Source organism: Natator depressus, chromosome 22 (assembly GCF_965152275.1).
Source record: "Natator depressus isolate rNatDep1 chromosome 22, rNatDep2.hap1, whole genome shotgun sequence".
Lineage (NCBI taxonomy): Eukaryota > Metazoa > Chordata > Testudines > Cheloniidae > Natator > Natator depressus.
The window spans coordinates 13280012-13290404 of NC_134255.1; positions in this window are offsets into that span (position 1 = coordinate 13280012).

Here is a 10393-nt window from a genome sequence, read left to right on the forward strand (position 1 = left end):
AGGGACTGTACGGCTGTGAGGCCAGGCTATCTCCAGTGGTGCTAGCATTGTATCTGGCCCATGGTACTTTCCAGCCTATGGGAAGGCTGCTCCGTTCCAGAGTGATAATTACCCGTTTTAAGCAGTGATTCAGTGGCAGCTAGGTTCTAAAGAAGAAATGAGCTGAGCTGCTCCCACATGGGGCACACCCTCAGCCCCTTCCCATCTGCCCCATGGCTTGAACACAGCCGCACTGTGGTGTCTCAGGGAGATTATTACAGGAGCTGCCGCATGCACGCGGGCACACGCTGTGTGCTCCGTTCAGCGTGGAAGGGCATCAATTTGCAGAGAGATGAAAAGCTCTTGCATTTGTGTGCTAAACGCTTGCTATTTATTCATGGTCTCTGCTGGGAAACAGAGTGATTGTGAGGAAACAGAGGCTTCCCAGCAGCAGCTCCAGATGCTGTATCTCGACACAACTGCTCCTGAGGGTGGATTATAGCAGTGTCTAGGGGCCCCCGTTGTGCCCAGCGCTGCACACCCCTGTAGTCAGGGACAGAAGAGTTCACAGACAAAATACATGGAACGGACAAAGGGTGGGTGGAAGGATTATTACCCCCATTTCACAGCTGGGGAGCTGAGGCCCAGAGAGATTGAGAGCCAGATTATCAGCATGTATATGGGCTCAGCTCCGTTTGCCGGAATGGAGCTATGCCAGTGGACGCACACAGCCTCGAATAGGGCTGGAAATTCACCCCAGGTCTCCTCAGTCCCCAGCCCGAAGCTCCGCAGGATCATGGACCGAACTGTGAGCTGAACATTAGCTGGATCCTGGGTCCAGTTCTCTGCAATCAGTTAGCCACAACCCATAGAGATGCCACTCTTTCTTCCCCACGCGCTGGGTTGTGCCTCATGCCCTGCTCCCCCTCTGGGATCCCATTACTGCTGTGAGCACCACCAGAGTGGTGCAGTTTCTTCAGATCAAAGCACCAACCCTCAATAGCGAGGTACAGAGCTAGGAGCACTGTCGGTCATGTCTGCATCAGAGCTGGGGGGGATCCTTGTGCTCTGCTACCCCAGGGCTCCCAAAGGGCCTGTCTCAGCATGCAACAGGCCGGGGTGACCCCCCCCCCCCCCCCCGTGGGGCTCCCAAAGGGCCTGTCCCGGCATGCACCAGGCCGGGGTGACCCCCCCCGCCCCATGGGGCTCCCAAAGGGCCTGTCCCGGCATGCACCAGGCCAGGGTGACACCCCCCACCATGGGGCTCCCAAAGGCCTGTCCCGGCATGCACTAGGCACAATATATAACCTGGGATGTGTTCTCTGGGGATGGCTTTTTCTCTAGAAGTGCAAACATCAGAAACCTGGAAGGGCAGGTCCCCAGAAAGCTGGTGAACAGTGCCTGGCTCTGGGAGGAGGCAGCTGAGCAGAGCCAGTGAGGCCGGCATCCGCAAACAGGCAGGATTTCTCTCTGTCTCCTCTGCTGGAAATGAGGAAGAAAGTCAAACACAGCCGAGTGTGCTGGGATCACGCCTGGGGCTGGGGAGAGACTGCACAACGGGTAACTGGTCTGGGGAAAGGGCAGAGCTTTGCTTCTGCCTGCCACCTCTCTGGGAAGGTGCTGATGATGCTGATAAGCCAGCCGCTGCCGGGGGCTGTGCGTGCAGGAGAGGCAGTGTTGTCTGGGAGGAGGAATGAGGCATATCCCAGTCGGGGAAAAGTGGGAGAGATGGGGGGGAGAAAAGAGAAGGAAAGTAGGTGTTACGATCCCTGCACCTAAACCTCAAGATCCCTGTGCCTAAACCTGAGCATCGCCCTGGATCCCCTCCCCTGTGTTCTGCGAGTCACTGACCTGTCTGTAACTGGCACCTGGAGCTAGCACGAAGCAGCTGAGCAAAACTAGCCAGATCCAGCCAGGGGCTCTCTGGTGAGGCAGGTGCTTCCATGGACCCTAGACGTTTTACAGCTCCTGAGGCTGGAGCCTTGCGCGGCCCTGTCTGGGCAGTGCAGCCCAGGTCCAGCCGCCTGCCCTACGCGTGCTGCTAGCCTGGGGTCCCCAAGTGGAAACGGGTCATTTGCTTCCCCAGGAGCACACGCAGGCCTTGGTGTTCTGAGCTGCAGTCGCTGGGTTTCCCTTTGGCCAGTTGAGCATGGCTCAGCCCCTGGCCGCCGAGTCAGGACTGCTGAGTTCTCTGCCCTGGCTCCCTGCGCCAGCTTGGACCCTGTCACTACTTACCTCAAAAAGAGTTGCAACAATGGGGTGGTGGTGCGGCTGAATTAATATTTATCAAGCACGTGGAGATCCTCAAACAGAAGGATGCTAAGTACCACGGACTAGGCTGACACCAGCTGAACACTAGTGTTTAGATTGGCAGCAGAGGCAGGGACCATCTTTTTGTTCTGTTTGTACAGCACCTAGCACCATGGTGTCCGGGTCCAGGACTGGGGCTCCTAAATCCTCCACTAATCCAAACCTTCCATGTTGGTATTGGCTCCTGTGGAGCTCTGCCCAGGGAAACCAGCTGAGGAGCTGGGCCCCTTAATTTTTAAAAACCATCCCTAGAAAAACCCTTCCTACCTCACAGAAGTGTGGAGGTTTATGAAAGCCCCATGATAAGCACAGCCCCTGCCCCATCCCTGTATTGAGGTAGTATTCATGATTGAATAGAACAGCACGCAGGGGGGGAATCCCAGCATGCCTTCTCTGAACACCACACTGCCTCTTTCCTTGCCCCTCCCCTCAAGTTACCGACAGCTGTGGGTGCTGTTTTGATTTCTCATAAATGAGCCCCGCGTTCCATTTGCGTGGATAAATATAGCGCCAGCCGCCCTGCCAAGCCATTTGTCTCTTGTTTAACACGTTATCCAAGCTGCTCTATTTCTCTGCAGTCTCATAGTCTCATGGATTCATTTTGTCAAACAAATTGCATAGGCCCGGCTGCCCATTTACCCGGCACGGTTCGATTAGGGGGTTATTTATGAAACAGCGAGACAGATGGCATTAAGGTTCTTAATAATCATCATCATAACAAAGGGGAGGGGTGGAGGCAGGAGAAAAGACTTTGTTTTATTATACACAAAAGCTCCTGCCAGGGATGACAAATTCCAGACCCCTCTAGACACTTTTTTTTCGAGTTGCTTTTGTGCTGTTTTCAGGATGAATGTTTCCAGCAAGAGTGCTGGGTTCTGCTGTGGGAGCGCTGCAAGCACGCAGCTGGGGAGCAGGGCAGGAGTGGGAGAGCGTGCTCAAGTTCGCGGCCGAGATGTGCCAGCAGCCTTGATGGGGAAGGAGGTTTTACTGTACAGGCAAAGTTCACCTGTGGGAGTTTCGCCTCTGTCCATTTCCTTTGCCCTCCAGAGCTTCATTCTTTCACCTCCTTTCCCTCCCATCTGTCCAGCTATTTACTTTCTCTCTCAACTAGCTCATTCTTTCTTTCCCTGTCTCTCTCTCCCATTCTTCCTTCACTTTGGTGTGCCCGTGCATGTTCGTTCTCTCTCTCTCTCTGTCTCAGCTACTTCATTCTTCCCTCCCTCTCCTCCCCCCCATCAGGTGAGTTGATCCTCCAGTCACTGTGGCTCTATTGATTCTTTCTGCTTCGCTTGCTGAGCTGCGGCTCTCTGCTACAAGTCAGCTCCAGCGCGGCTGGCCGAGCTGCCTTCCCCCTTGCTGCTATGAAGGAGCCAGCAGGGAGGTCTCTGGCCCTGCTGTCCCGCAGCAGGACAGGCCTGGAAGCGCAGACGTTTTGGGGGTGAGGGCATGCACCTCCGCCTGTCTCCGAGGCGCTCCCGTCAAAGAGCCCACAGAGGCCCAGCAAGGATCCCTCCGTGCCAGGGTGCCCAGATCTGCTCCGCTCCCCTCCCCGCACAAGCGTGTGGTTCCTCCCCATTCTCGGTCACTGGGGATGTCGGCACCAAAACAGCCTCAACCCAACATCGCATGAGCCCATCCTCTGCTGCTGATGACATCGCAGTCATCTCCACGGCAATCAGGGATGCCACCGCCAGCGGAAGGGCACGGGCCTGGTTCAGAGGCTGCCGTGGAAGTGGCAGTCCCAGTGCTGGGGGTGGCTCACACAGCAGGGGCATAGCAGGCAGGAGGGGTGAGACGGTGAAGTTGGGGGGCTGCGTGCATGTCCTTACTGTGACTGGCTTTTCCTGCTCCCCCCACCTACCACAATGACACCCATGTGGCCAAACTCATCTCTGCCACGCTGGTGTGAATCCAGAGAGATGTCCAAGGGATGGCTCTGGATCTGCAGTCATGTCCCTGGGGCCTTGCTAGGCCTGGATTTCAGCCACCCATGCAAGCCCCTCGTGTAGCCGTGATCCTCACGAGTGCAGCACAATTTGCGCCCGTGTAGCTCACCCCAGTTTGAAACCAGGTTAAGTCTCACTGGTACAAATCCTGGTGATGAGCAGCTTTGCCTGCCTATTCTGTGCGTCTATGGGGTGCAGTTACACTGCAGGCTTGAAGCGGGGCAGTTCCCCAGAGCAGCCAAGGGTCAAGATCAGAATCTGGCCAATTTTTCCAACCATTTAACTCTGCCCGTCCTGTCCATCCTCTGTGTGGCTCCAAGTGTCCTAATCAAAACGGAGAGCCTGGGAGGTCGGAGGAACCACAGACTCTCTTTGCATGCCAATCTCCCAAGGCACAGAAGCGGAGTCCTCTCAAATGCTTTTCAAAGGCATTGGGGTCTCTTTCATCTCTTTGTGGTCTGGAAACGCTGCTCAGTCCCAAACAGCCGGAGAGAGGTTCTGCTTCTTCAGAAGACAGGCAAACAAGGCCCTGTGCTGGCCAGTTTCCACTGCCACAGATGGCAGCATTGACGGGCTGAGCAGTCCATTGGCCCCGGGTGCTCTGTTCAAAGGGAGCCTGCTCTGAGCCCACGCGCTGGACTTCCAGCTAGCCCCATAGGGCGGGCCTTGTACTGCCTGGCTATAGACCCTACGCATCTACTTGGGTGACGAAGGGCAGCAAGACTGGGCCCTTAGTTTGCAATATCCTAGGTTGCTGAGGGATGGCGGTCAATGCCTTGCTGGGGAGAGTGACTGTAGGAGGCATGGGCTGCAGGAACAGAGCAGGGTTAAGCTGGAGCAATGGGGAGAGAGGCCGACAGGGCTGGCTCAAGGAATAGAAGAGGAAGACTGAATCAAACCCCTCTACATGGAGCGCTCTGCTCTGCAGTCTACTCTTTCCATTCACTCCAGTGGACTTTGCAGCAGGATCTGCAGTTGTCTGGCCTTTAGCAGAGCCCGGGTTCCCCTTCTCCCAGAGGCTTCACCCAGCATCCGTTCCCCATGAGCCCCAGAAATCCAGAAGCCCCCACTTTCTGTTCCTTCCCCAGAGCCTGCAGCCAGTCTGTCCCAGAGTCTAACTCCAGTGCTTCTACGGTGCCCATCACGCGGTTAGCAGAACCCCACTGCGAACCCATTTCTCCCACCGCCTGGCTTGTGGCCGTTCCCTCCATACCTGAGATGAGCCCAAACCGACGCCATTCACCACTGGACAGATGCCCGCCGCAGCCTTTGCATCTCCTTCCCACTTTGCTCCTCCACTGGTGTGGATCTGGGGGAGGCCGGGCAGGCAGAGTTAATCAGGCCTCGTTTGTGATTACAATGAACTCTTGCGCTTCATGGCCTGCATCCTAAATCTGCTTTGCAGTGCCCCGTGGGAGAGGGATTTACACTTTCCGTTTTATGTCGAGTTAGTTAATGGTCCATTACTGTCAGAAGGATCGGTAGCTGGAAGTTAAATCCTGAAGGATTTACGGTAAGAGAGATCTGAGGGCTAGAGAAGAAAACAAGCCAGCCAAGGGGTTTGAGGGAGCTGAGGGATCCAGGAAATCTCCATCCATCAAATCCCTTCTGTCGCCTCCTCCTCTGCCATGGAGCCAGCAGCAGTGCGGGTCTCCAATCCCCTTCTCCAGCCGTAGAGGGCAGCAGGAGCTGTGTCTCTAATGGCAGCATGGTGGGGCTCCGGGTGCGATCCTTGGCCAGCTGCTTCCCCAGATGCCCTGTGCTCAGTTTGGCACTCAAAGCTTAAGTGGGTCAAATCTAGCTCCAGGCTCCCTGGAGTTCCCTCAGCAGGAGGTTCCAGCAGGCTGTGTTTTCCTAACTGCCAATGCCACAAACTCAGCCAGCGGCTGGAAATGGCAACTCGGGGCAGACCAGGCTCCTGCCAGCGGGGATACTGCTGGTGGGTGGAGGGAAAGGTGAAAGTTGGCTCTCCTGCAGCTGCACTGGCTATGCAGGGCAGGACCCAAGCTAGATCTTCCATGCTGTTGACGCTCCCAGCTCTGCAGCAGGCTGCATGTGACCTCGCCCAGAAACTTCTGGGTCTCTATTTCTCCTGGCCATAAAATGGGGGCAGTAATACCAAGGGGGACTGGGAGGGTTAATGCATCAGTGTCTGTACAGGGCTTTGGGCTCCTCCGTGAGATGCCTGTGCCAGCTAAGGATGGAGGTCTGTGGATCTCCTTCTCTCTGCTGTGACAAATCCCTAGCTAGGTGGGACTCACTGCATGCTGCAGCCACTCTGAATGTCACAGCCACCCTTAATTCCCCTGGAGTATCTGCTGGAGAAGGGATCCACCCCACTGGACCCTTTCGCCTACCTGGAGTTGAATTAACTGCAGCAGGTCTCCAGGTCGGTTGATCCTTTTGCAGGATTGGGCAGCTGAACTTGTGTCTAATGTTGCTGTGAGCTGTTAAGCAGCTGGCATGTTCCACCCCAGAGGTGGCTGCATTTTCATGGTGACTGAAGTGAGCCATGTGTGGGCCGGGACGGGCTTTGGTATGAAGCTTGCTATGCAAATGGAAGCTCATTGGGCTCATGATGTGCGGGAAATGAATTTGGCCTGCTGTGTCTACATGCGTAGTCATCCTTGTTGGAAAACGCACCTGCAAGTAGATGCAAAGAGCTCTTTTTGGCTGCTATTTTCCCAAGCGCCTATGGGAGTTGGACACCTGAATCCCATTAAATTGCATTGGGATTTGGGTGCCCAATTCCCTTATGCTTCCGCTTTACTCATGAAGGATCCCAAAGCCTGTGTACAAAGAATGGCATAGCTCCCTCTGGGGTGAGAGACACTCGCTGCTGACCAGCACACAGCACCAGGACTGGCTGCCTGAGCTTGCTGGCTGGGCAAGGAGTTGCCTTGTTGTACGTGGAGAACGTGTTGATTTCCGAATGTTCACTCCCCCTCCCCCTGCACGAGGAAAGGCAGCAGGTAGGAGATGCTGCACAAGCCCAAGGATAAAGGCTCCTGGGCAAACCTGGCAAAAGCTGGAAACGTCCACCTGCCTCTGATCCCATCCCCTGAGATGCACGGTATTAAAGCAGCTACGCTGAAAGGCCTGTCACCATTCCAAAGCTCGCTTTGCGCTAAGGCTTTATAACCTGGCATAGAAAATCACCCGGGGCTGCAGCAGGGCAAAGGAGGTTCTGTGCATCAAGGGGCAGGAGGAGTTATTTATTTTCCTTTTGTTTTACAAACAATAGAGCCATTTATTTCACTGCTGTTGAGTTGTTAAACAGCGCAGAAATGACGGGGCTAGGTGAGAGGTGGGTGAATTTCCAAAGGATCAAAGGATAAGACTGAGCTCTGTTTGTATGGTGCCTGAAACTGCTTGGCAGGTGGCCGCACTGCTGAAATGCAGCCACCTCTGGGGTGGGGCATGACAATCGAATGCACAAGAGGTTGAGATTACTGGGGCAAAACCCACCTTGGATGAAAAGTCCTGGGCAGTCTTTAATACCCACGCAGAGAAGACTGGATTTGAAAGGCCGTGTCTGTAAAAGACACAGTTAACGGCAGAGCTTGGTTTATCTAACTGGGAAGCAAGCAGGGTTTGGTGGGTTGCACTAGGATTTGAATCTGTGATTCCAGGGGCTTCAGGCATGGCATGCCTGGTGATTAGCCCATTAAGCCATTCCCACTGTCTCATGCAATGGGCTCATGGCTCCAGAATGTCCCAGCCTTCTGAGTCCTCTGACAGGCGGGGACGTCAATCTTTCCCATTTCCCCACCACCACCAAAACTGGCTTTCAGAGATTCCAAAGCCAGAAGGGACTGCTGTGGTCATCTAACCTGACCTCCTACGTAACACAGGCCAGAGACCTGCCCCCGAAACCATTCCTAGGGCAGATCTTTTAGAAAAACATCCCAACCTGATTGAAAAATGGTCAGTGATGGAGAATCCACCATGACACTTGGTAAATTGTTCCCACGGTTAATTATTCTCACTGTTAAAAAGTTACATTTTATTTCCAGGCTGAAGTTGTCTAGTGCCATTGGATCATGTTCTACCTTTACCTACTAGATTAAAGAGTCTGTTATTAAATATTTGTTCCCATGTGGATACTTAGACAGTAATCACGTCACCCCTTAACCTTCTCTGGTAAGATACATAGATTGAGCTCTTTAAGTCTATCACGATAAGGCAGGTTTTCTCATCTTTTAATCATTTTCGTGGTTCTTTTCTGAACCTTCTCCAATTTATCTACATCCTTCTTGAATTGTGGGCACCAAAACTGGACAAACTATTCCAGCAGCAGTCGCACCATTGCCAAATATAGAGGTAAAATAACCTCTCTCCTCCTACTCAAGGTTCCCCTCTTTATACGTCCAGGATCATGTTCGTTCTTTTGGCCACAGATTCACATTGGAAGCTCATGTTCAGGTCATTATCCACCATGACCCCCAACTCTTCCTCAGAGTCCCTGCTTCCCAGGATAGAGTCCCCAATCCTGTAAGTACGGCCTGCATTATTTGTCCACAGATGCATACGTTTACATTTAGCTGTATTCAAACACACTTTGTTTGCTTGCACTCTGTTTACCAAACAATCCAGATCACGCTGAATCAGTGGCCCGTCCTCATTATTTGCCACTCCCCCAATGTGTGTGTCCTCTGCAAACTTAATCATTGATGATTTTAGGCTTTCTTCTAGGTCATTGATAGGTGTTAATAGCACAGGGCCAAGAACTAATCCCTGCGGGACCCCACAGGAAACACACCTGCTTGCTGATGGCTCCCCATGCAGAGTTACATTTTGAGAGCGATCAGGTGTCTGCTTTAATGTGTGCCATGTTCGTTCTAGCTTTTTAATCAAAATGTCAGTCAAACGCCTTACTGAAGTCTAGGTATATCACCTCAACACTGTCACCTTTATCGACCAAACTTGTAAGCTCATAAAAAAAGACATCATTAGGTTGACAGGATCTATTTTCCACAAGCCATGTTGATTTGCATTACCCTCCTTTCGTTCTTTATTAATCGAGTCCTGTGTCCGCTGCTCTATTTCGGGGGTGGGGGGACTCCTCCACTTCCAGAGGAAGCCGCGGGTGCTCAGCACTTCAGAAAATTGATTCTGCATGGGGGGGGGGGAGATGGGGTCCCAAGACACCTGGAGACCTCTGCTGCACCTAGGTACTGAGCAACTGGGGCGGCTCTGCAGAGCTGCAGCACTAGGCAAGGAGCCTCCAGGCTCACTCATTCCTGCAGCAGCAAGGACACCTGCTGGGACCGAAGGAAAGGCACAGCCTGGAAAGCGACAAGGCCCCGGTCACTGACGCTCCAGCGCTGGGATGTCGGTACTCCTGAGGGCATTCTGTGCCAAAAAATTAAAAATTCTGCACACAATATTTCAAAATTCTGCACATTTTATTTGTCGAATAAATGCGGAGGCTCTAGCATGGCACTGGGGAGCACAGGCCACTGGCTGTGCAGAGGTGGGAGATCACTGTGCAGCTCCCCCTGCCTCCCGGGGGACACGGACTCAGCGGTGAGGCTGCACCCAACCCTGACACAGCACAAGGACTGGGCCTGCCCCAGAAACACCCCAGGGCCCTGCTCCTCCATGCCAGGTGCACCAGGTGTGGGCAGGCAGGCCCAGCAGGGCAGGATCCAAGGGTGGAGGGGCTTAGTGTGTGGGGGGATCCAGGTGTGGGTTGAGAGAGTTCTGTGTTGGGCAATCTGGGTGCGGGCAGCTCAGTGGGGGATCCGGATGCAGGGGGATCTGGATGCACAGAAGCTTGTTGGATGGTTCTGGCTGCAACAGTAATGGGACTCTGCAGGGGGGTCCAGGTGAGGGTGATTGGGGCTCAGCAGGGGATGTCTGGGATTTGGGGGGGGTACAGAGCTTGTAAGGGGGGTCTGGGTGGCTCAGTGGGGGGTCCAGATGCTGAGGGAGTGGTGTTCAGTGGTGTGGGGATCTGGGTGTGGGTGGCTTATTGGGGTGATCCAGGTGCAGGGGGAGTGGGGCTCATCGGGGGGGCAGGTTCTGGGTGTGGGGGAGGTTTGATGAGGGGGTCTGGATGCACAGGGGTTTGGCAGATGGGGGATCCCTCCCCTCGCAGCTGAGGAGCTATGGGTGCAGGAAGCAGGAGTGGGGAGGAGGGACTTTGAAGAGCT